At 39.7% G+C, this 26,319-nt stretch overlaps 1 protein-coding gene across 2 annotated transcripts in view; it reads left to right on the top strand.

The window, feature by feature from the left end:
- pxnb (paxillin b) overlaps window positions 1–26,319 on the top strand; it is a 47,551-nt gene that overhangs the window by 9,268 nt on the left and 11,964 nt on the right. The window lies entirely within an intron of this gene.

Here is a 26,319-nt window from a genome sequence, read left to right as displayed (position 1 = left end):
TGAGCTATGTCCTATTGTGTATATGCCACTGTTTAAATCTCCAGAAACTATTAATTCAAGCCACAGATAACAAAGAATAATTGTTTGACATAAGCAGTCAAGCCGCTGGCTGCTAATAGCTCGAAAGTAGCACTTTTGGCAAAGTTTCTGGCTGTTTCTGTCCAGTTATTCAGAAGAGAAAGAATGCGTGCTGTAGCCTACGTGTGACTCTGAGGAATGAGAGAGAGTGCGTTTCATTCAGAAATGATAAGCCTATTCTTTGTATCTTTACTCTTTACCATCCAGTGTTAAAGCTTTAGAGCCATAAAAAGTGTGGGGCTTAAAAATAATTGTAATTTGGAAGCATACTGTATATTGATTAATGATTAAACAATCCAGTGCCCTCTGAAGGGATCATTTTAGGGTGTGTGTGCGTGCATGCAAGTGAGTGAGAGAGAGAGAGAGAGAGAGAGAGAGAGAGAGAGAGCGTATCAGTCTGCTGCTCAGGGGCATGACCACACACTATCCCCCTTGAACTAGTTTTTTTTGCCATTGGACCTATTTTTTGCATATAAACCTCAGTTTTCTGGTGCACTTGAGGTTGTTGCGGTCACAACAAGCAGGTGCACAATGATGGTGTTGTTCAAGCGAGTGATGTTGCTCATCTGGTCCTCATTGGACAAGTCATAAAGGTAGTAATCTGTGGAGAATCACAGAACAACGATGATTTGTCTGTTAATGTATTTAAAGAATTTGGCTTTGGCCCACTCAACCACAGCCTGAGGAAACCATAAACGTGTAATAAATGATGTTGGACGAGGTAACTCTCGTCTGTGGTTTATTTAAGATCTTAAGGGCTTTTTAATCTGTACTAACCAGGCACGGCCATCATATGCCTCACTAAAGTCGTTTGATTTCTGTGGCATTAAAATATTGTTCCTCAAAAAGAATGATTACATAAATTGAGAAACATCAGATTATAAAAAACATAAGCATGCTGTCTGAGTTAAAACAATGCAAGACATATAAAAGTATTATTTTTGATGCTTTTTAAATAAACTATTATTTGATCAGAAATACAGTAAAACAGTATTATTATTATATTATTATTATATATATTTTTTTTATCTTACTGACCCCAAACTTGAATGGTAGCGCATGTGTAATTTTAGTTTAAATGCTATTTAGAAGCATTGTTATCATGCAAACACAGAACTCATCAATATGATTGGCTGAAACTTTGTTGAGTGATCATATACATTCACTGTGTGTGTGTGTGTGTGTGTGTGTGTGTGTGTGTGTGTGTGTGTGTGTGTGTGTGTGTGTGTGTGTGTGTGTGTGTGTGTGTGTGTGTGCATAGAAAAACTGGAATATTTTCACTTTGTGCTGGTTAGGACACGGTGTGATGAAAAGAGAGGATTAAAGCTACACTGTGTGATATTTTCCCCCATCTAGCGGTGTAAAGGTATATGACCATCCAGTGAATAATAGTTTCTGTTCCTCTCAATTCTGATTTCGTTTTAACTCCTACGGTGGCCAATTTAGTCCAAGATTAACATGGCAGTCCCCCTCTTCACATTTGACACGGTGCCATTGAGTGTTAAAACGCGAAAGGTGAAGCTTGAATTTACGGGTATGTCCCTCTTTGGCTAATGTACTTTCAAGATGGAGGGCCAACATGGTGACCGGCATTCGAACCCCTCACCCGTATGTATTTTCAATGACATATTATAAACTTATGAGAATACTTAATTACTTGAAAGAATTAAATATACATTAATGAGCACATTTATTTTTGAAAGAACTAAGTGCTTTTAGCTAAGAATAAACTAAAAAAGTTACACAGTTTAGCTTTAAAAAAGTATCATAGTAGAGACTCTGAAATAGACTAAATCAATTCCCCTTCCCAACACACACACACACACACACACACACACAGTTCCATGGCCCAAACTGCCCTCGGTCCAAGGCTTCAGGGTCCCGCCTCACTTCCTCAGGAAACAGAGAAGAAAGGAAGTGGCTTTGTGTTGAGCTGTATGGCCACACTTTAAACCCACAGAGCTTCTGATGATTCAGGACATCTACTCACTCATGTCTTTCAAAAACCTGTATGGCTTTCTTTCTTTTCTGGAAATGAAAAAGAAAATATTTTAAAGGTAATCCAAATAATTTTGGAGTCCAAACAACATTTTATGTGAACAAATTGTGTTTGGAATGATAAAATAGGCTTACATGATTAATCCAAATAAAACTGAAATAATGATGTGATTTGTGCGATTATCTAATCGGAAAGGCTGCAAATGAATTATATTTGTGCTACATGTTTCAGAGTGAAGCGCGGCACTGTGTTCATTTACTCGTTTTTTCCATTGCCTCAAAGCATCTCAGGTTGTAGTAAATGCTGCTCCACAATGAACCCCAATTTTATCTGTTCTGGTTGAGTCACTTTAATGTACATTTGAAAACGCAACATGTGTCTTCCCAAACTTGAATTGAGAAGCTCTTATCAACAAAAGATACGCTTTAAAGTCCCACTGAAGTCCCTTGAAACCATTATTTTAAAAAAATCATTATTCAATGACGTGTAGATGTAATTTCCACTGAAACAGGAAGACAGGGCGGGACATATCAAAGCTCCTCCCCTTTTTAAAAATACCCAATAGTGTTTAATATCAGCTTGGCAAAGCTGCAGTTTCCTCCTAATCTCTAACCATTTCTCCTCCATATCTCTTTAAGGTACATCATTCTGTGTAGAATTCAAACGAGTCCGATACGATCACATGATCTGCTCTGTGCTCTCTCTGGGCCTGAGCTGTGGCAATTTACATGATAAACGTGAAACCAAACTTCATTCAGCCAATGGAAAACACATTCACACTGTCTGATCGTTCCCTATCCCCTATATAGTGAACTGTCTGATCGTTCCCTAACCCCTATATAGTGCACTGTCTGATCGTTTCCTATCCCCTATATAGTGCACTGTCTGATCGTTCCCTATCCCCTATATAGTGCACTGTCTGATCGTTCCCTATCCCCTATATAGTGCACTGTCTGATCGTTCCCTATCCCCTATATAGTGCACTGTCTGATCGTTCCCTATCCCCTATATAGTGCACTGTCTGATCGTTCCCTATCCTCTATATAGTGCACTGTCTGATCGTTCCCTATCCCCTATATAGTGCACTCTCTGATCGTTCCCTATCCTCTATATAGTGCACTGTCTGATCGTTCCCTATCCCCTATATAGTGCACTGTCTGATCGTTCCCTATCCCCTATATAGTGCACTGTCTGATCGTTCCCTATCCCCTATTTAGTGCACTGTCTGATCGTTCCCTATCCCCTATATAGTGCACTGTCTGATCGTTCCCTATCCCCTATACAGTGCACTGTCTGATCGTTCCCTAACCCCTATATAGTGCACTGTCTGATCGTTCCCTATCCCCTATATAGTGTACTGTCTGATCGTTCCCTATCCCCTATATAGTGCACTGTCTGATCGTTCCCTATCCACTATATAGTGCACTGTCTGATCGTTCCCTATCCCCTATATAGTGCACTGTCTGATCGTTCCCTATCCCCTATATAGTGCACTGTCCGATCATTCCCTATCCCCTATATAGTGCACTGTCTGATCGTTCCCTATCCTCTATATAGTGCACTGTCTGATCGTTCCCTATCCCCTATATAGTGCACTCTCTGATCGTTCCCTATCCTCTATATAGTGCACTGTCTGATCGTTCCCTATCCTCTATATAGTGCACTTTCTGATCGTTCCCTATCCTCTATATAGTGCACTGTCTGATCGTTCCCTATCCCCTATATATAGTGCCCTGTCTGATCGTTCCCTATCCCCTATATAGTGCACTGTCTGATCGTTCCCTATCCCCTATATATAGTGCCCTGTCTGATCGTTCCCTATCCCCTATATAGTGCACTGTCTGATCGTTCCCTATCCCTATATAGTGCACTGTCTGATCGTTCCCTATCCCCTATTTAGTGCACTGTCTGATCGTTCCCTATCCCCTATATAGTGCACTGTCTGATCGTTCCCTATCCCCTATATAGTGCACTGTCTGATCGTTCCCTATCCTCTATATAGTGCACTGTCTGATCGTTCCCTATCCTCTATATAGTGCACTGTTTGATCGTTCCCTATCCCCTATATAGTGCACTGTCTGATCGTTCCCTATCCCCTATATAGTGCACTGTCTGATCGTTCTCTATCCCCTATATATAGTGCACTGTCTGATAGTTCTCTATCCCCTATATAGTGCACTGTCTGATCGTTCTCTATCCCCTATATAGTGCACTGTCTGATCGTTCCCTATCCCCTATATAGTGCACTGTCTGATCATTCCCTATCCCCTATATAGTGCACTGTCTGATCGTTCTCTATCCCCTATATAGTGCACTGTCTGATCGTTCCCTATCCCCTATAAAGTGCATTGTCTGATCGTTCCCTATCCCCTATATAGTGCACTGTCTGATCGTTCCCTATCCCCTATATAGTGCACTGTCTGATCGTTCCCTATCCCCTATAAAGTGCATTGTCTGATCGTTCCCTATCCCCTTTATAGTGCACTGTCTGATCGTTCCCTATCCCCTATATAGTGCACTGTCTGATCGTTCCCTATCCCCTATATATAGTGCCCTGTCTGATCGTTCTCTATCCCCTATATATAGTGCACTCTGATCGTTCCCTATCCTCTATATAGTGCACTGTCTGATCGTTCCCTATCCCCTATATATAGTTCACTGTCTGATCGTTCTCTATCCCCTATATAGTGCACTGTCTGATGGTTCCCTATCCCCTATATAGTTCACTGTCTGATCGTTCCCTATCCCCTATATATAGTGCACTGTCTGATCGTTCCCTATCCCCTATATAGTGCACTGTCTGATCGTTCTCTATCCCCTATATATAGTTCACTGTCTGATCGTTCCCTATCCTCTATATAGTGCACTTTCTGATCGTTCCCTATCCTCTATATAGTGCACTGTCTGATCGTTCCCTATCCCCTATATATAGTTCACTGTCTGATCGTTCTCTATCCCCTATATAGTGCACTGTCTGATCGTTCCCTATCCCCTATATATAGTTCACTGTCTGATCGTTCTCTATCCCCTATATAGTGCACTGTCTGATCGTTCCCTATCCTCTATATAGTTCACTGTCTGATCGTTCTCTATCGCCTATATATAGTTCACTGTCTGATCGTTCCCTATCCTCTATATAGTGCACTGTCTGATCGTTCCCTATCCTCTATATAGTGCACTGTCTGATCGTTCCCTATCCCCTATATATAGTTCACTGTCTGATCATTCTCTATCCCCTATATATAGTGCACTGTCTGATCGTTCCCTATCCTCTATATAGTGCACTGTCTGATCGTTCCCTATCCCCTATATAGTGCACTGTCTGATCGTTCCCTATCCTCTATATAGTAGAGCTGCAACTAACGATTATTTTTTCTGTCGACTAATCTAACGATTATTTTTTCGATTAGTCGACTAATCTAACGATTTATTTTTTTACCCTTTGAAATTTTTCAAAATTCTGTGGCACCCCCTCACATAAGTTACGCTAGAGGTGTAACAGTACAGACTGCTCACGGTTCACTTTGTATCACGGTTTTAGGTTCACGTTTCAGTACAGTTCGGTATTTGCTATGTTCAGGGGAAAAAGGACTACTGTCAAATGAAAATAAAGAAAATAAGAACAGATAACTTAAATAGAAGCAGCAGCACAAATAAATACTATTGAGCAAAGATGAGAACAAAATAAACAATGCTTTTCAGGTAGGTCTAACATTAGTTTTTAGGTAGAGAAATGGAATGAAGTAATCAAAAGTAAAATAACCACACATTTAACTGTTTAAAATATAAAAAATAATCCTTATTAAACTTACAAAAGCTATTCAGTCAGGAGCAGTGAGTGATGTCTTTATCTTTTGTTTGACATTAAACAGACAGCAGTCAAGGCTACTGCCCCTTTAAGAGCCACGGATAGTCGTCGTATTTTCTGTATAAAGTTCACTTAAGGCATAGAGTAGGCTGTGACATTTTGACATACTTTTTGTGAGTTTGTCCGTTTGAGCACAGGATTTGAAAGATAACTCAATATTTGCGCGCTTTGGGATGAGTGCACAAAGACAGATCTTCATTCGCGTCTCCTGGCTACACGGGGGTGATGACGGTGAAAATGACTGCTCATATTCGGACGTACAGCAGCACTCGCATGCGTTTTATAAAGTTTACAAAGAGAGACCGTTTTGCCCACGTTTTTCTTTTATTATCGCTGTTGTTGTAGTGTATACCTGAGGAGTCAGCACGTGTATCCATCGACAGAACCATACATACAGCATTATTTTCAAGTTACAACCCATATTAAAGATGCGTCATCAGATGTGATGACCCGCGGTGTAAGTGCGTCCCCGCAACTTTTGCTCGGGATCGCGGTTGGGAAACACTGGTCTGTATTGATTGACACCGCGCTGGTTTGTTTAGAATTATATGAGCGCCGTGACCGCGCGCTGCTGCGTGATGAAGGCGTGTCGCTGCTCTGGTTTTAAAAGCTATACTTAATGCTGCAAAATGCAATAAAACTTGTTTTACGGTCGAATGCAACACGTGTGTGTGTGTGAGTGAGTAAGAGACGCGCAAAAGGGCGGAGAGAGAACTTAAGGAAATGCAGCTAAATGAATATGCCTGCGTCTTTTAAATAGCGTAAAAATGAATGAATGACGAATGTGGCGGCCGTTATTGATTATGTGGCGGTCCGCCACAAATTAGTCTATGTGTGGGAAACACTGTTTGGCCTCTGTTTAAAGTATTCCCATACTTTTGATATTCGCGGTCTAGGTTTTTGTGATTAGAACCAGGAGCAGAAGCCAACATTACGCGAGATGAACGTCTGACACGACGCGTCGACGCATTTTACGAACGTCGACGTATTTCCGTAGTCGACGTCATCGATGACGTCGACGCGTCGTTGCAGCACTACTATATAGTTCACTGTCTGATCGTTCTCTATCCCCTATATAGTGCACTGTCTGATGGTTCCCTATCCCCTATATAGTTCACTGTCTGATCGTTCCCTATCCCCTATATATAGTGCACTGTCTGATCGTTCCCTATCCCCTATATAGTGCACTGTCTGATCGTTCTCTATCCTCTATATAGTGCACTGTCTGATCGTTCCCTATCCTCTATATAGTGCACTGTCTGATCGTTCTCTATCCCCTATATAGTGCACTGTCTGATCGTTCTCTATCCCCTATATAGTGCACTGTCTGATCGTTCCCTATCCTCTATATAGTGCACTGTCTGATCGTTCTCTATCCCCTATATAGTGCACTGTCTGATCGTTCCCTATCCTCTATATAGTGCACTGTCTGATCGTTCCCTATCCCCTATATAGTGCACTGTCTGATCGTTCCCTATCCTCTATATAGTGCACTGTCTGATCATTCCCTATCGCCTATATAGTGCACTGTCTGATCGTTCCCTATCCTCTATATAGTGCACTGTCTGATCGTTCCCTATCCCCTATATAGTGCACTGTCTGATCGTTCCCTATCCTCTATATAGTGCACTGTCTGATCATTCCCTATCGCCTATATAGTGCACTGTCTGATCGTTCCCTATCCTCTATATAGTGCACTCTCTGATCGTTCCCTATCCTCTATATAGTGCACTGTCTGATCGTTCCCTATCCCCTATATAGTGCACTATCTGATCGTTCTCTATCCCCTATATAGTGCACTCTCTGATCATTCCCTATCCCCTATATAGTGCACTATCTGATTGTTCTCTATCCCCTATATAGTGCACTGTCTGATCGTTCCCTATCCCCTATATAGTGCACTGTCTGATCGTTCCCTATCCCCTATATAGTGCACTGTCTGATCGTTCCCTATCCCCTATATAGTGCACTGTCTGATCGTTCCCTATCCTCTATATAGTGCACTGTCTGATCGTTCCCTATCCCCTATATAGTGCACTGTCTGATCGTTCTCTATCCTCTATATAGTGCACTGTCTGATCGTTCCCTATCCCCTATATAGTGCACTGTCTGATCGTTCCCTATCCTCTATATAGTGCACTGTCTGATCGTTCCCTATCCCCTATATAGTGCACTGTCTGATCGTTCCCTATCCTCTATATAGTGCACTGTCTGATCGTTCCCTATCCCCTATATAGTGCACTGTCTGATCGTTCCCTATCCCCTATATAGTGCACTGTCTGATCGTTCTCTATCCCCTATATAGTGCACTGTCTGATCGTTCCCTATCCCCTATATAGGGCACTATATGGAAGTGAGAGAATTTAAGGTTTGAATGCTAATTTTCTAATTGTGTTTTAGAGCACTAGCTTATAGATAAGTATAAGCAACATTCATACTAAAAGCCAAAAAATCTATATTTTAATTTCATGTGGACTTTAAGGGCTCTCCGTGATTTTCTGTCAAATAAAAGTTTCATGGTTTAATGTTTGAAAATTAAGGAATTAAGATTGAAATGAATGATAATATTCTAATTTTACAGTTTTATGTAAAATAAAATAATTATTTTAATTTTATATTTTAATTTAGTAAAAATAATCTGTATCTATTATAATTAAAAATATTTATGATTAATTTAGTCATATTCATATATAATCACAAAACTTTGGCCTAATTGTGCAGTCCTACAAATAAGCACAGTAGACCTGAACATTTTTTTTATCGCATTTTAAATCATCCTTCACTGCAATTACATTTTTTTTCCTCAAAATCGTGCAGTCCCACATTATAACTCATAAAAGGACCCCTATGATTTGTACGCCAAACTTTCTGAAGTCAGATCTGTGTGAGAATCGTGAACATTCATTGTGTCAGGCTTGAGGTCAGTGATGCCAAACATACAGCATCATATTATTATATGCTGTTTTGAAAACTATTTTCAGGTTTTCTCTGCTATTCGTTTTAGTCCTCATCATCAAAAGCATTTTTAGGGAACTATAATCTCAGAACTCAGTCAGTCACACAAATCAGACACACATCTGAAACAAGGGCTTTTTATGTGAACAATTAAACAAGGCACGCAGAATCCTTGACGATTAATTTAATAAAGTTAGCGGCTTTCATCAGTGGAGAGTCTTGACTCATAATTGTGTCATTTCCAGAGTATGGGCCTATCTGTTCTCAATTACGATCGTGGATCTCAGGCGGCGCTGAAGGGGCGATCAAAGCGAGGTTTGCCATGTGTTTGCCTGCTGTTATGAGGTGATTTGGATGAAAACACTCGGACTTGTCCCCCTCTGTTAGCCGCTTCTTTCTCGATTTCCTCCGACCTCCTTTTCGATGCCCCGCTCCCCCTCTCCCTCCCGCCTTGGCAGGGCGTCTGGCCTCAGACACAGCGCTGATTGTTTTCCTGATGGCCTTGGATGTTCCAGAACTCATAGTTACAGCAGAATTCTTCCCACATGAGTGGATTCGGGAGATACTCCCTGTAAGCGCTGACTGTGTAAAATGTTCCACTGGACAGATTTATAATGCTCATGAAAGTTGTGTGTGAGATCTACAGAAATGTGTAGATATTAGGGCTGCACGATTTGGGGAAAATATATAATTCCGATTATTCTGGGTAAAATTGCGATTGCGATTTAAAATGCGATTATTGTTATTATAATTTTTTTACAAATGAAAAGTGTGTGTTTATAATATTTTGTGTTTTTATATTAATGTGACTAATAATAATTATGATTATTATTACTGCAAAAAATAAGAAATATTACCATTACAATAACATTTTTATAATTACAAATAAAAAAAGAGTAGGTCAGAACAAATATAACTATATAATACTAATACTAATTATTATTATTATTTTTGTAATATTTTACAGAAAACATTTTACACACACACACAAAAAAAACTGCTGGGTTACCTATTAATATGCAGACAGCCAATGACTAAAAAACGTTAGAAGGCTCTAAGCCTAAGGAGTTATTCTTAAAGTCTGTCTTTAATATGAAATATGAACCTCTTGTACATCCACTGTGGGGGAAAAACTCCTGTACATTGAAGAAAAACATGGATTGTCCAACACATTTATAATTTTTTAAGTTTATTAAGTTTTAAAATGTATTTTCTTATTATTGATTACCCAAAAGTTTTTAATTCATACTGAAAGCCAGAGGGCGCCCTCGAGCGGAAAACGCCACATTTGCCTCAGAGAAGTAATTGACGTTAGTTTTCAGGAAATCCATGATGTGAAGCTAACGCGCTGTAAACAAGGGGGTAATCTAGCGCTCGGAAAGCGTTCCACCCCTAGGGGCTGCCATTGCTAACCAAGCCATCACCTGCTGTTAGCATCCCATTGACTCCCATTCATTTTTGAGTCACTTTGACAGTGAATAACTTTACATCTGAGACGTTTAAAGACTCCATTTGTCCATTGTTTATTTCTAAAGAAACACGACAATGTATAAAAGGCTCCATTACCTTGTATCTTACACTATCGCCCCGCAGCAGCTGTTTTTGTAAAAATAGGCTAACGATTGCGTCATAACCAACGCGACCCTGTCGCACAGTTGAGAAATTACCGTATAGACCTGAAGAGACGCTCGCAGGCAATCTTTTACTGTCTATGAGACAATCGGGGGGACGTGGAGACATGTCCTGGAGACTAGTCTGATAAAGTCAAGGGGGAAGAATGGGGAGAAGCCCATAGTGAGCCAAAAGCAACGGGAGAAAATATTTAAACAACGTGATTCAGCTTTCGCTTTCCACATCTACTAGAAGACTCACAGCTGTCAGACAGGAGGCTCACGTCACATCTACGTCGTCAAGCTCAGTCTGAGCCTGCGCAGTTCGCTCAGCCATCAGGAAGTGAGTGCCCCTAGGTTGACTTCATTCTTTCGCCGTAGACGTCAATGGGAACGCTCCGTCCATTTCTTTTACTGTCTATGGCTGTAAACAGAAGATAGAGACGCTTTGATTAAACATGACGACAATAAACACGACTGCAGCAAAATGTGGTGTATTTGAGTTCTTCAAGCCGTCAAGGGTATTTTCATAATAATAAAGTGTATTATAATGCAGTGCTGATTGACATAGAATACTATAAAATAACGCATCGTCTGCCTCACTCTGATGAGAAGCCACATCAGCTCACACACACTCGACTGACGATATGAACTGAGGTAAAACATGTTATTAAACGTTGTCTTTTGTTGAACAGGTTTATGAACGCTTCACTAGTTTGTGAAGATGTTTGACTCGTGTTGCTTTTTCAAACGCACGTTATAAGGGACTCAAACTCGCAGTCTTTCAGACGGAGCAGCGTTTATCACAGAGCCGCTCTTTAACACACTGGGCATTTATTTATTTAATTAAAATCACAGCCTTTGAGCTTTCATAATCGCACACAAGCCAAATCGCGATTGCGGTTCGATTTCGATTAATCGTGCAGCCCTAGTAGATATTGTATTTGTCCATCATGGTCGACCGTGGCCAAATCACACAGAGTCAGTCCACACACACAGAAAACTCACCAGGACTAAAACAAAGTTCTACACATGGGAGGGTTTGCTGTATTTATTTTTTAATTGGAATCTTTTAATTATAATGCTTGCAGATACCAGAAAGAATGCAGTGCTTTCAGCTCAATATGATGCATTTCGCCAGGTTTACATCCATCCACAATCAATGCAAGTTCCAGAATATCCAGCCCATGTTTGCAGATTGAGCTAATGCATAAAAACGCTCAGATTAAAAACACTTCCTTTATTCTCTATTAGTCAAATTAACTTGAAACACTGATTCTTACTTAGTATTTTTGTCTGGTTTTCCAGTACAAATATCTAAACATTCTTAAAACAAGATACATTTACCGAAGCAAAATGACTGAAGATATTAAGTCTTTTTACTGAAAACTTGATAAAAATAAAGTGTGAGTAAATGCATCTTTATTTAAGTATATTTAGATATTTGTACTGGAAAACAAGACAAAAATGTGAAAGAACATCATTGTTTGTTGGTTGTTGAAATGACAAAAGAGGGATCTTAAAATGATCATATACTTAATGTGTTTTGCCTTGATTTCAGTTGAAACGTCTCCAAACTAGATAAAAACCACTGCACAAGATATAGAGACTTATTTTCACAGATTGTATCTTGAATATAAGTATATTTTGTCTTTGTACACTGCTATATTTTTTCACTGGTTTTATACTTAAAATAAGTGAATTCATCTGCTTACTTAACAGCAAGACAAAATATTTCAGATACAATCTATATGTTGTATATCTATCTCTTATGCTGTCCTGCTTTTCAAGTTAATTTATCTATTTTCAAGGATTTTAGATACTGGAATAAAGTCCAAAAAGTCTAAAATCTTAATAAGGGTCATTCACACAGAAGGCGTTATTGTGTTTAAAAAAGCGAGACTTGAGTTGTCTAGAGATGTGTTTTTTAAAAGTTAAACCGCAGCCCTGAGTGAGCTGTACACAGTCCGCCATTGTTTCGACAGCGGAGCAGGTGCAGACAAGAACATCTCCTCAGCGATCGATTGAGGTGTTGTGTTGTTGGATGAAAGAATGAACATGGTAGTCGTCCTTTACTCCCGGCATCTGAGCCGCTGAACACGTGGGAATGCACCCTAAATAGCACACCTAAATTCATTTATCCAATGAAATCATTTCACTGCAGACTGCTTTGTGAACGAGGCGCAATACAAGGCTGGCTTTGATAAAGGATGGATCTGTACTAACTGTTCGTGATCCAGCTTATAGTCACTGGAGTGATAGGCCTACTGGTCACAGCCGTAATTAAACGGAGAGAGCACACTTTATTAGTTCATCAGAGTGGTTTGAGGGATATAAAGTTTAATTTCATTTCAAGCTTCATTTTTTGTGTTAAGTACAATAAACTTTATAAAAGTAAAACTTGATACTGATAGTTTCTGTTCTGACATGTTCATCCCGTGAGATGAGATTGTCCTGACAGAGCATCTTGTCTTGAAGCCCCGCCCTCTTCTTGAAAGAGGTCCAGGAGAACCAGCTCATTTGCATTTAAAGGGACACACAAAAACTGTGCTTGTTTTTGCTCTGCCCCAAAAAGTGGCAATTTTAACATGCTATAGGTAATGATCTGTGTGGTGTTTTGAGCTAAAACTTCACACACACACTCTGGGGACATCAAATACTTATTTTACATCTTGTAAAAAGGGACATAGATGCCCTTTACAAAACTAATGCTAGCCTAAAAAAACTCTTACTGAAGACAAGTAAACTGATAAAGAACTAGCAATGAAAACAAACTACAATAGAACAAAGACACGAATGAAATGGACCTGAAAAACTTCAAGCACTAGAAATACTACATAAAATGTATAAAGTAATCAAATGTATAAAAAAGTGTTTACTTACTGTGTAAATTTAAATATATTTATTTTTATTAAAATTACAAAAGTGATTCAGTCAACAGCAGTGTGAGATTTTCTCTTCTGATTAGCATTAATGACAACAGCGGTTCAATTTGGATGCTGTCTCTTTAAGACCTATTGCACGTATCCATTATACTCGTGCATTGTTCTTTCTCAACTGCTTACTTTTACTTAAGAAGACATACATTACTGTGTTTACTTGCAAATACATGGTCACTTTGACACATAGCTGTGTATTTAGGCCAAATAGGTGCCATAAAGCACTCAGTTCAGTTCTCACGTGCTCTATGAGCAGCTTCATCTCTCTTAAGCGAACGCATAAAGCAAAATGAGTTGTCTTTCGCTGCTAATTGCGTTTCAACAGTTTAAAATGACCTGTTTTAAAACCGTAGTGCTTAAAACGCATGCAAGCTTTTGTGACCGCGCAGCATAGCAACGTCACATTAGCAGAACCGCGATAGAGACAATAGTCCAAAATCTCTATTGGTTGACAAATTTCTACCAGTTAAACGTGTCTACCGGTATATCGTGCACCCCCAGCATTTTTTACTTAGCTAATCAGAATGATAAAATCAGTAAAATGTTGATTATTTTATGTATTAAACAATCCTATTAGGGCTGGCCGATAAAACCATAACTATATGTACCGTGATAGACACGTAATCGATATCAGTAAAAAATGTGTTCTACAAAATGTTTTATCTTTTTTTCAGAGAAATCAGAGCTTACGAAGCAAGTTTGGTTGCATGAACAAAGGCACTCACTCTCTGGTAACCTTGCAACATAGGGAGTGACGCGCTAACAGCCAATCATGTAACAGTATGACAATCATGCGTGAAGTGATGATAAGTGGAAAATGATTGCCGCAGCGAGCGAGGAAATTGTTGATAAATCAAGAAAACAAGACAGCTCACCAGTAGTGCAGTTTTTTGGATTTCATAAGTCTGACCGTAATCAGACCAGTGTCATCTGCAAATTATGCAAGACCATCGTCCTGACCAAGACTGGTAATACAACAAACATATTTTACCACCTTAAGCCTTGTTTATACTTTAAAATCTGGCTCCGGAGGAGTTTATACTCGACGTGCTCGCTGTTCCCTGAAATGACAGAGGGGGACTCGGAGTAATTGTTCTATAAACCATCAGAAAACAGCGGCGAGAAGAAGTACACACGTGACAATGTTAACTTAAGTTAACTTCGCCAAAACCACACTATGAAAGACTCGTGTAAACCCAGAATTACTTGTGACATTGGAACAGAATATATGGATGGGAGAACATGTAAGTTATACAACTAAATAATTGAGTAGTGGTGTGATGAGACGTCATGCTCGGCCAGATTCGCCTCGAACTCATGCGTCTTAGTTTGACCGCGTGGAAAGTTTTTCGCCTAGTGAAATGGGGTCTCGCGCACAACCGTCCAATTCTGCGTTGACGTCATTTTTGCTGTGTGTACCCTCGCGCTCATGCGGATAATTATTTGAGTGTTTTCCATGGTTGTGTTGACGTTTTTGCTGGGATTATAATCAGAGGAAGGTTAAGTTTAAAATAAAAATATTTAAATGCTATCTTATTTTAAATAGGTCATAAAAAATGTCAAAAATGATTGATATCGACCATTATGAAACCTTTATATCGTGATACAGTTTTCAGCCATATCGCTCAGACCTAAGCAGATCTAAATGAACTTATGAATGAGTAATCGTACAACAGTCACTGTGAAGTAATCTCTTATTCTCTATGATTAGTTTTATGGGGTGTTTGTGGTCTGTGTGGGTCTTTTCCAGGTTTAACACGTTGAACTCAGAGAGAGAGTCAGCCAGCGCTTATCTAAATAACCATCCAATCAGATCTGCCCTGCGTGTGCGCGTACGAGTCGGTTGGATGTTCTCACTTCTGTGTATACGTAGGTGTCAAGAATAGACAAGGGACCCCCGTCTGCTTGGCTTGAAGTCCCGTTGGGAAGAGCTTTTATTTTGGGTGCCAAGTGTCAACTTTCTACAGGGGTGGGGTCTGGTACTTGAGAATTCTCTCTAAAATATCCTTCAATCCTCTCCTTGACCACGCTTTTTTTTTTTTTTTAACTATCTCTCCTCCACAGACTTCCATGACCCCCCTCCGTTTGTCTCGTCTCATCTTTTGTTGCTCCCGGCTGTCTCGTAACTATAGATGCCTTTTCTTTCTCTGTTGTTCCTTTTGTGACCTGCCCTGGCCCCCTCGCTCACCCCCTCTTGCCTCTCTGTTATAAATATCAGAGTAAGTTTGGTTAGATGGTATAGAGTTTCCTTTGGTGAGGTCGCCAGCTTTGGCCTCAGGTCTCCAGTCGTAAACAGGCAGAGTTTGGCCTCTTCTGACCTGCAGGTTACGCAGACCAGGACTTAAATAGGACCTATTATGCCCTTTTTAAAAAGTTTTAATGTTGTTTTTGGGCTCTACTAAAACAGGTTTTCATGCTTGAATGTTCAAAAAACACATTATTTCCCCCATTTTATCCATTGTAGCAGCTCCTCTCTTCCCTGTCTCTATGAAGCCCCTCCTTCTGTAAAGCACAATGTGCTCTGATTGGTTAGTTGGATCAGTGTGTTGTGATTGGTCAAGTTCTTTGAGCATGTTTGGGAAATTTCCTCACCATAACAGCCAGTTTCAACGCACTACTAACTAACTCAACCCCTCTATAACTCACTAACTCACCCCTTTATTCCATAATCTTGAATTTTTCACTTAGTTTGTCAGCACAAGCTTTTCTGTAAATCATGGCAGCCCTGACCCGTTGAGGTACGGACTCCTCTAGACCTCTGAAGTTGTGCTGTGGTATCTGGCACAAAGATGTTAGCAGCAGATCCTTAAAAGTCCTGTAAGTTGCGAGGTGGGGCCTCCATGAATCTGGCGTGTTTGTTCTGCATATCTCACAGATGCTCGATTGGATTGAGATCTGGGTAATTTGGAGGCCAAGTCTACACCTCAAACTCATTGTTTTGCTCCTCAAACCATTCCTGAAGCATTTGTGCTTTGTGTCAGGAGCATTATCCTGCTGAAAGAGCCACAGCCACCAGGGAATACCGTTTCCATGAAAGGCTGAACATGGTCTGCAACAATGCTTAGGTAGGTGGAGCGTGTCAAAGTAACATCCACATGGATGGAGGACCCAAGGTTACCCAGCAGAACATTGCCCAAAGCATCACACTTGCCCTTTTCAAGCTTGCCCTTTTCATATAGTTCATCCTGGGGCCATGTGTTCCCCAGGTAAGCCACGCACCCGGTCATCCACGTGATGTAAAAGAAAATGTGATTCATCAGACCAAGCCACCTTCTTCCATTGCTCTGTGGTCCATTTTTGATACTCACGTGCCACTGTTGGTCCTTTTTGGCGGGGTCAGGGGTCAGCAGGGGCACCCTGACTGGTCAGCGGCTATGCCGCCCCATAAGCAACAAACTGAGATGCTCTGTGTATTCTGACAGCTTTCTATCAGAACCAGCATTAACTTCTTGAGCAGTTTGAGCTCCAGTAGCTCGTCTGTTTGATCGGACCACACAGGCCAGTCTTCGCTCCCCACGTGCATCAATGAGCCTTGGCCGCCCATGACCCTGTGGCCGGTTCTCCACTGTTCCTTCCTTGGAGCACTTTTGATAGATACTGACCACTGCAGACCGGGAACAGCCCACAAGAGCTGCAGTTTTGGAGATGCTCTGAACCAGTCGTCTAGCCGTCACAATTTGTATTTTATTGGAATACTCTTATAGTATGGTGTCCTCTTATATGTCAAATTAGTTTTTTGTTTTATTCTTTTGTATATTTTTCTTATATTTCTCAGTTCATGACCCCTTTACTTCAGATATTTATTTTATGTGATGACAGGTAATAAAATAAATGTCTCAGAAAGACCATATTGTGGCAAGCAGCGAGGCGAGGGGCCGTGAGAGCGGGCCGGTGGCGAGTGTTAATGAGCGCCAGCTGCGCGCCACACCGGTCTCGTCTCACGGTGGAGTGATGGGAGCATAAAAAGAGGAGTGAGGACAGTGGAAGGCGAGAGAGGACCAGGCCTGGACTTTACGTTGAGTTTTGTTGATGTTTTGTTATATGTGTGTGTGTGGGGGCAGTCGTCCGTGAGGGGCTGCCCGTGTTACTTTCATTTTGTTTATTTATTTTGAATTAAAGTTGTTGAATGTTCGCTGGTTCCTGCTTCCTTCCTTCCCATCCATGAACTTTATTACACATATATTGCATGATCTTATAAATGAATTTCGTAATCTTTGTTCATTTATTTTACTGTTAGTTGAATCTGCCTTGCAGTAGCTTGTAAAAGTGCATTTTGTGATTTGCCTTCTATTCAAAGGATAGACAGCTTAGAAAACAACATGATTATGCTGCTTGCACACACATGATGCTTTCATGTTTCTGTCAACAGTGCATAATGCACTACGGGAGGAGTTCAGTTGGAGTTCTGTTGCTGTGTAACTGTTAGGGCTGGTCTTCTGGTCTTGCGGTGGGACTGTAGTGCTTTCACAGTTTCTGGTATTTTTAAATATAGGTGGGTGGGATCGTAACAGAAATGAACGCCAGCCATTGTGAGGCTGTTCGTGCTACATTCTTCTGCCGTGTCACAATTCAGCCCACACGCCCCCTGCCTGTCCTCTCTCTCTCTCTCTCTCTCTCTCTCTCTCTCTCTCTCTCTCTCTCTCTCTCTCTCTCTCTCTCTCTCTCTCTCTCTCTCTCTCTCTCTCTCCATCCTCTATAGTTTTTCTGTGGCAGCTCTCTGATGGAATGTGTGGAATTTTTTGCTCAGTATGAAAGTGATAAAGTGGGCAACAACCTCATAAAGGAATAATAAGATTAGAAACGAGAAGAACCAGACTCTCTGCAACTCTTTATACTGTGTGTTCCCTGTTCAGAAGATATCAGTGTCACTCACACCTGGCCTCTATTCATGTATTGTGCATCCGTATTACATTTCATATTGATTTCTCCTGTGGGTTTTTTATATCTCAGCTCTCAGTTTTATAAGATCATATTATGCTCCACTATGCAGAGGAATGTAACTATGATAATAAGTGTCTTATATATATATATATATATATATATATATATATATATATATATATATATATATATATATATATATATATATATATATATATATATATATATATATATATATATATATGTATGTGAATGTGATTTGTGAGTAGCCATTCCCAATCACTTTTACTGTATGTGTGACATTTTGGATCTTTTTTTGTTCTAGAAAATCATACAGGGTTGAAATGTCATAGATATAGAAGAGATATTGACAGAATATCATGCTTAGGTGAACTAAGTTCTATCAACAGTAATAAAGCTGTTAATTTCCACAGACAATCATTGTGTTGTAAACAACAGAAATGCATTGTCCCATACCATAGACTGTCAACAGTGCATGTCTATCTATGGAGCAATGCATTTCTGTTGAACACGGTGTTTGTATTTTACAAGCTGAGCTACGGGTCCATATTTATATTCTTCTTCATGTCCAAATTGTTTAACCCAAAATATTTCAGTAAAAGTATTGTAGTTTGACCTTTAGGAACCTTATTTCCCCTGTGGATTCTGTCAAAAGTGTTATATTCCACTAGTTCAGCTTGTTGTGAGTGTGTTCTGCTGTTCTGCAGTGGATTAAGTTTAAGTTTGGCTTTACACCCCTGTTTGCATTCATAATCACATCAGCATAACTCGGTTATGTTCTCCATAAACAGTGCTCAGACCCTCCCTGACTCGTAATAAATCCCCGGCTCGACCCTGCCGCCTGCTGGGGAGTTTAGAACTGCGTGTCACGTTGACGTTTTAAACTTACGGTCAGTTTGCAATCTTGTGGAGAGACTAATCTAGCAAAATCACCAATTTCTCATAGCTTTTTAGCCTTTTTTCCCCTTCTTACTTCTAGAAGTGTGGTTACACCCAGACAGGATAGCCATGTGGTGCACAGGATATCCTGCCTGTATTCACACCTCTCTGCCTTTTTGTTCCACCGCACATTATTGTTAAAGCATATACAAGGGTGTTTCATCTTTGGGCTTTAAAAACACACTTGTTGTCACATTCTCACTAGTTTATTTATTTTGTCTATTATCAATGTCCGGTAAGAGGAATTTGGTTATTTTTTTCTGAAGAGTCATGAATATACTGATGTAAGTTCCACACATCTCAACTCAAATAAAACTACTATCAATAATATTGCCATGAACTGAACTAAATAGGCCTAAATCATGCACAATTATTCAATAAACTTAAAGTACCCAATTATGCTATTTTAAAAGTTCTTTATTTTCTTTTGAAGGTCTACTACGATAGGTTTATGTGCTTCCAAGCTGGAAAAAAAAACAATTAAATCTTCTCATAATATAAATTGCACCATCGCCTCATTTCTAAAAGATCTAAAACAGTTAGTTTGAAGATTCAGTCTCTGCTCTGATTGGTCAGATGACCAAGTCTGTTGTGATTGTTCTACTCTGATCTGATTGGTAAGTCTGTGATTGGACGACCACTTACAGCACATGTCAGAAACCAAATGAGCATTAGCATATCTGAATTTCAGCTCTTCCTCACTTGATTCACAGTGATACGAACAGTACCGATGGAGTCGGTTTTACCACATCAATCTCAGCCTTTGGAAGTGCATTAAAAGTGGATTTTCTTTGGCAGCACTACAGCGTCTTCTCGACACAAACCAAACTCTTCCAGTCCCATCGTCAACTACAGTGTTTGAGGGCGGGGAAAAGTAGACGTTGTTCAACAGTAGCCAGTGAAGACCATAGGCTGGCATTATGCAAATTAGTTACACACCTACATATGTTCGAGCAGGAAGTAGGGCTGGAATTACTGACGGCTCGTTTCAGGCAGTTCAGTATCGCTCCATTTATCTGCACTTTGATGTAACTGCAGTAACTTTTACATTCACAAACAACTATTACACACTGCATGAAACTCACTATGATTGTTTGTTAATGTTTGCCGATTTCGAAGTCTTTTTGGTTTCAGCTGGTCATTCACCACATAAAACACAACTGAGGTCATTCATGCTTAATTCATTTCAACCACTATTATAATCTGGGTCATATTTTACTTTGACATGTATGAGGGAACCTGTGCAATCTGAATATCTTACCACATAGCTGTATTTGTGACTTTAGAGCACCGTTTTTGTTTTCAGTCAGATTTGTATTATATTCATTTAGCATTGATTCCCCCTGACCCCATCAAACGCACCTGTGATTTATTTTTGGCCCGCCGTGACCCATCAGTCATGCCACACTGCATTAGACAGCTATAAAACCATTACTCATCTCTTCTGCTCCTTATAATGCCCTGGTTGAGGCATGTGTGGCATCGTCAGTATATGCGCTCGCTGCGGTTCTAATGGTCCTGGTGGGCGCGTAGCACCAGGTGCAGGTCCTCTAGGGCCCTGAAGAGCCGCTCGGTTTATTTTCAGTGTGTTTGCACTGACTTGCGCTCTGATCTCCATGCTTTAAATAGACGTGCTGTATGCGGGTAAACGACAGGGGTTAAACATGGATCTTGTTAGACATTCCCTGTTTTTTTTGCGTGTGTGTGTATTGTAGAAAGGACTCACATTCGTAGTCTTTACTTGCACATTTTGCATGCCGTTTTTAATTGACCACACCTAATATTCCAGATTAATTTAGGATGCCAGAATTAGGCGCAGGCGTGGGCGTCAGAGGCCCGCGCGGTCCTGCTGACATCAGCACACAGGGAGACGTTTCCCAGGAAGAGGCTCCTGGGAGTAAAACATATCCGAGTGCCATTTAAGGAGCACTTGCTGTATCTGCTGACTTTCTCACATATTTCGCTTGAGGATGTGAAAAGGTCTCCGTTAAGTAAGAGCATATGTTCGGATGCACTCAACTCATCCTTCTCTTCTGTTAATCAGAATGCTTCTGCTTATTCATTTCTTTTTTGTTTGCAAAGCAAATGAAAAGCAGCCAGCATTGTTTTATTGCATGTTTTGTCCGTTTCCATACTTCCAGTTTTATAGTTTTCATTGAATGTGTCTAAAGTTGCCAGAGCAGGAAAGGGTTAATTGCAAGCCGTGTGTGTGCCTCCCCTTCTCCCTCTCTCTTCTCTCTCACTCTCTCTCACACACACACACACACTCGTGTGCTCACACTCAGGTGTGAGGGAATACTGGGATTCATTCCGGAATACTCTAAATTCTGTGAGTACACACATTCTGCCCTCGCTGTAGGTGACATTACTGCATTAAGTCTAGATTTTGACCCTTGGGTAACTTCTAGACCAGGACAGTAGCAGACAGTGCTCCATTTCACTGTTAAAAATAGAGTGAAGATGTTTAGATACTGTTTCTGTTTAAAGTTTAAATTCAAGTTATTTTTGTGTCAGCTTTCCAGAGAAAGTCTGGGAATTTACATGACTAGTAGAGCTACACGATTTGGATGAATTGAGAATCAATATGAAATTTGATAAAAATCAGGATGCATGATTTTTTAAAAACCATCACCATCCATTGACAAAAACGTGTCAAATGTACTAAATGTTCTGACAAAAAACGTTTTAAGAATATTTAATTCATTTAAATGAATGATTCAATGACTCAGTGAATGAATCAGTGTTTTTGAACGACTCTTTTGAGTAAATGATTCAATAGCAAATAATTTTTTTTACACACACTTGTCACACAAAAGTACTTTAATCCCTGATTATTTCAATCATTGTAAGACAGAAATAACGATACTGTGTGATTCTTTTAGATGACAACTACTCTCTGTGGATCAGAGAGCAATAAAGCCGATCTGAATGTTCGCTGTGATCGTACTGGTCGAAGGCTTAGTACACAGAGCCGAATCATTTTTAGGAATACGTCTTTTAGGAATAGGATCATGTGGGTGTTTGAATCGAGATTGTGGTCTTTTACTGGTTAATCGTGCAGCTTGAATGACTAGTTGTTTGTGATTGCTGGATAAGGGTTTTTAGAAATCATTTTGATCTTAAAAATCATTCAAGTTCAGATGGATTTTATATATATATATATATATATATATATATATATATATATATATATATATATATATATATATATATATATATAGGAAATATCAAGAAATATTATAGTAAATAATCATGGAAATTAATAAAATCTCAAAAGCCTCTGTTTTCTGGCTTTGAGATTTGATTCATTTCCATGATTGTTTTACCATAAAATTTCTTGATATTTCCTGGTTTTCCGTGACTTTAGAAACAGTCTACACTTACTGTCTGTTGACTAACACTATCACGTTCTCAGAGACTCTGAACTCCATCAGTAGTCTAGTTATAAAGGGCACCTATTATGCAAAATCTACTTTTACATGGTGTTTGAACATAAATGTGTGTTGGTAGTATGTGTACACAACCACCCTATAATGGTAAAAATCCACCCACTCTTTTTTTAAATCCCTATAAATCATAAGCAGTGTCTCAGAAGAAGCCGTTTGCAGATTCTGAGGAAAGTGTCGTTACATTATACAGGCCCCGCCCACGAGTGTTGATGGACACTGCCATATTAGCATAGACTCCGCCCCCAGAGAGCTGTACACAGTCCACCATGTTTATCTCCTCGCCAGAGAATTAACAGCAGCATTCAAGTCAGAAATGTGTTCTTATTTAAGCCACTAAAGTTCATTAAGTCAAGAGCATGGGGTGATTTTCTGTTTGTCTTTTGTTGTTTGATTCATAATAACAGCAGATATAGCAGTAGGCATTGTATATTTCACTGCTGTCACTTTAATACACAGATCTAATATACAAACAGGATTTCTGTATTTGCTGCATACGTGCACAGACATAACCAACTGTTTTCATGTGAACTTAGTGTGTTTCTGACATAACTTTGTGTGCATTTGACAGTTTAAATTGCAATAACACATGAAAGAGAACTAGTCTAGTTTAATAGCCTACTCACGAACGCAATGGCATCTAGCTCTCTGTGGGCATGCGTCGAGTGTGTGTGCTCAATTTAAGAGCATGCTGTAAGTTGAGTGTGATATGGCTTAAAAACACATGCAGATTATAATATTTCATGATGATGAAGAAGAACTGCAATGTCCCGTGGCATGTGCGTGATAGAGATGAGCATCAAAACCAAACAGATGCATCATGTTTCCGTTTTCATTTGCGTGTTCTTGTAGACTGGGTAAACCCGGCCTGATCTGTCGGCGATTTGATTTCACAGACTGGCTTATCCACCTGGCGCTCTATTGGCGAGTTTAAATCAATGACCAATAGAGAAGGCTGGATCGATGCCTGTTGATCACGCCTCTTGTTGTCTGATTGGTTGAAGGACTATCCAATTACATACAGTCATTTGAACTATGCCAGTTGATCATGCCTCTTGTGCAGTAGAAAATACAGAGCAGACTCCCCAGACCAATGTTCAATCGTAAAGGTTGAGCTTGGTCTGATGATGAACAGACAAATGTTCACAAGCTGTGGAGGCTCCGCCCTCTGCGGTGGGAAGCAACAGCTCATTTGCATTTAAAGGAGACACACACAAAACAGCTAATTTTTCTGAAACACCAACATTTTCAAAATGATATATACAGACACACTCTGGGGACACCTGAGACTAGATTACGTATTGTAAAAAGGTGCATAATATGTGACCTTTAATGAGTGAAGTGTTTCATAAACTCATCTCTTACTGTCTCGTCATAGTTGCTCTTCAACCGTGGCATTTTTTTATAGCGTCTGGCTGCTGTGAGGTTGGTTTTGATGTGTCTACTGAAGTAAGAGATCCAGTAGCTCGGGTGTCTCGCTGTAATGTCAGGACGCCAGCGTCACTCCGCTCTTTCCCTGCCGCGCGTGCTGCGTGTGGAGATCTCTGCCTGAGCGGTATGTGACGGCTGCGTGTCTCCAGGCTATTATTTGACCGCTTGGATGAATGGGGTACTAGGTGCATGAGAAAAGAGTGAGGTAAGAGCTTTATTAGGCCCTTTTAGACTAGCTGCATGTCTGAGATTCTGCCTGTCTCTCTGTCTGTCTCTCCAAAGTGTCTGTTGACTTTTGAATGCATGTTAAGGACAGGCTGGATTCACAGTAGCATCACATGGACTGAATGGCCAACATCTTTTATAATAATAATAATAAAGGTATATCACAAAAAGTTAATGTTCCTGTAAATTCAACCACAAAATGTTAAATAATACATAATAGATTGAACTTTTATTTTTCAGATGACTTTTATTAAAAGATTTTTAATGAATAAGACAAGATTTTGTTTTAGAATTTTTTATCTAAGATAATATTTAAATTACTCTTTTTTTAACCTCTCTGTCGGCATGAATATAGCTGGGGTAGCTGTCATGGCTTTAAATTATAAACAAACAAAAATATTCTCAATATAATGATGCAAAACATTCATTTTAAATCATTTAAAACATCATTGCACAAATTACTATTGTCAATATTTTTCAAAGATTATTAGAGCATGTTTGACAAGCAATTCAAAAGTGTTTAATTACTTTGCCGTTTATTTGTAATTATTTGTGAGATTTTCTAACCATTTCTGATATGGAACCGGTTTCACAGACTAAACCAGGATTAGACCTAAGTTCAATTATGGCATTTAAGTAGCTTTTATAAACCTGTCTTAGAAAAAAGCATTACTGGTGTGCATCTTGACAAAACAATGGCACTGAGATATTTTAAGATATGAGGAGGTCTGGGACTACAAGACCTTAGCCTTGTCTGTAAAATCAGGGGATTTGAGTTAAAAAACTAAAAGACCTTTTAACATTGAAGTTTAAAATCGGATTAGTTGCATTCAAAGCCATTGTAAAAGTGATGCAATGGGTCAAAAATAGATTGCTGCTATTAAAACCAACAAGGCTGTCAGTCATCAGTAACATCATTTGTAGTGTAGTTCTTCTTGATGTTAGATGTTTTAAACAGGCATCCCTAGACCGTCTGCTGTGAGCTGAACGCCTGTCACTGTTATATTGGTTTTGATGAGAGACAGACTGGGTTCATAGCTCAACTCTTACTGCAGGACGAGAGGAGTGTGTGACATCAGCTCAATGTGACGGATGTGTTGACAGGGTCTCTGCGCTGCATCACAAACACGGTTTACCTGCCAGCTGACACAACACAGACAAAGACCAGCTATTGTTAGGTACAGTACATTAGTGGACTACCTGAAACCCTCTTATGGTTTTCAACTGAACCGAACCGATAAGTTTCTGTGAGAAAAGGTCCTCAGGGAGGCGTTCCAGCTGGCATAGCTGCCGCTGAAGGACTGTATTTAGTAACATGGTTAGAAAGGTTGGAATGCACGAATGAGTCGCACAAGCAAACATCATATCTGTGTTTGGAGTCTCTCTCTCTCTCTCTCTCTCTCTCTCTCTCTCTCTCTCTCTCTCTCTCTCTCTCTCTCTCTCGCTCGCTGCTGGAGAGGAATAGCATGCTACTGACTCTTATTTTTTGGCTGTTCATTGACACTTTCCTCTTTGATCATGTGTCTAGCTGCATTATTACATAAATATATTATCGTTCTCTACAAACTGACACTAGCATTCAAATGTTTGGGGTTATATATATATATTTTTTAAAGAAATTCATACTTTTTTTCAGCAAGCACACATTACATTGATAAAAACTGACTGTAAAGACATTTTCTGTCATTAAATCTTTCCATTAGAATCCTAAAAAAAGTATCACGTTTCCACCACTTAACATTGATAAGAATCAGATGCATCAAATCATCATATCAGAATGATTTCTGAAGGGTCATGATGGAGGAATGATGCTGAAAATGCAGCTTTGATCAGGAATAAATTACATTTTAAACATATTCAAATAATAAACAGTTATTAAAATATTTCACAATATTGTTTTTTTTCCTGATTACATACTTTAAATGCA

The sequence above is a fragment of the Pseudorasbora parva genome, chromosome 13, assembly GCF_024679245.1.
Source record: "Pseudorasbora parva isolate DD20220531a chromosome 13, ASM2467924v1, whole genome shotgun sequence".
In the NCBI taxonomy this organism is placed as follows: domain Eukaryota; kingdom Metazoa; phylum Chordata; class Actinopteri; order Cypriniformes; family Gobionidae; genus Pseudorasbora; species Pseudorasbora parva.
This window is presented reverse-complemented; position numbering and strand designations above follow the sequence as displayed.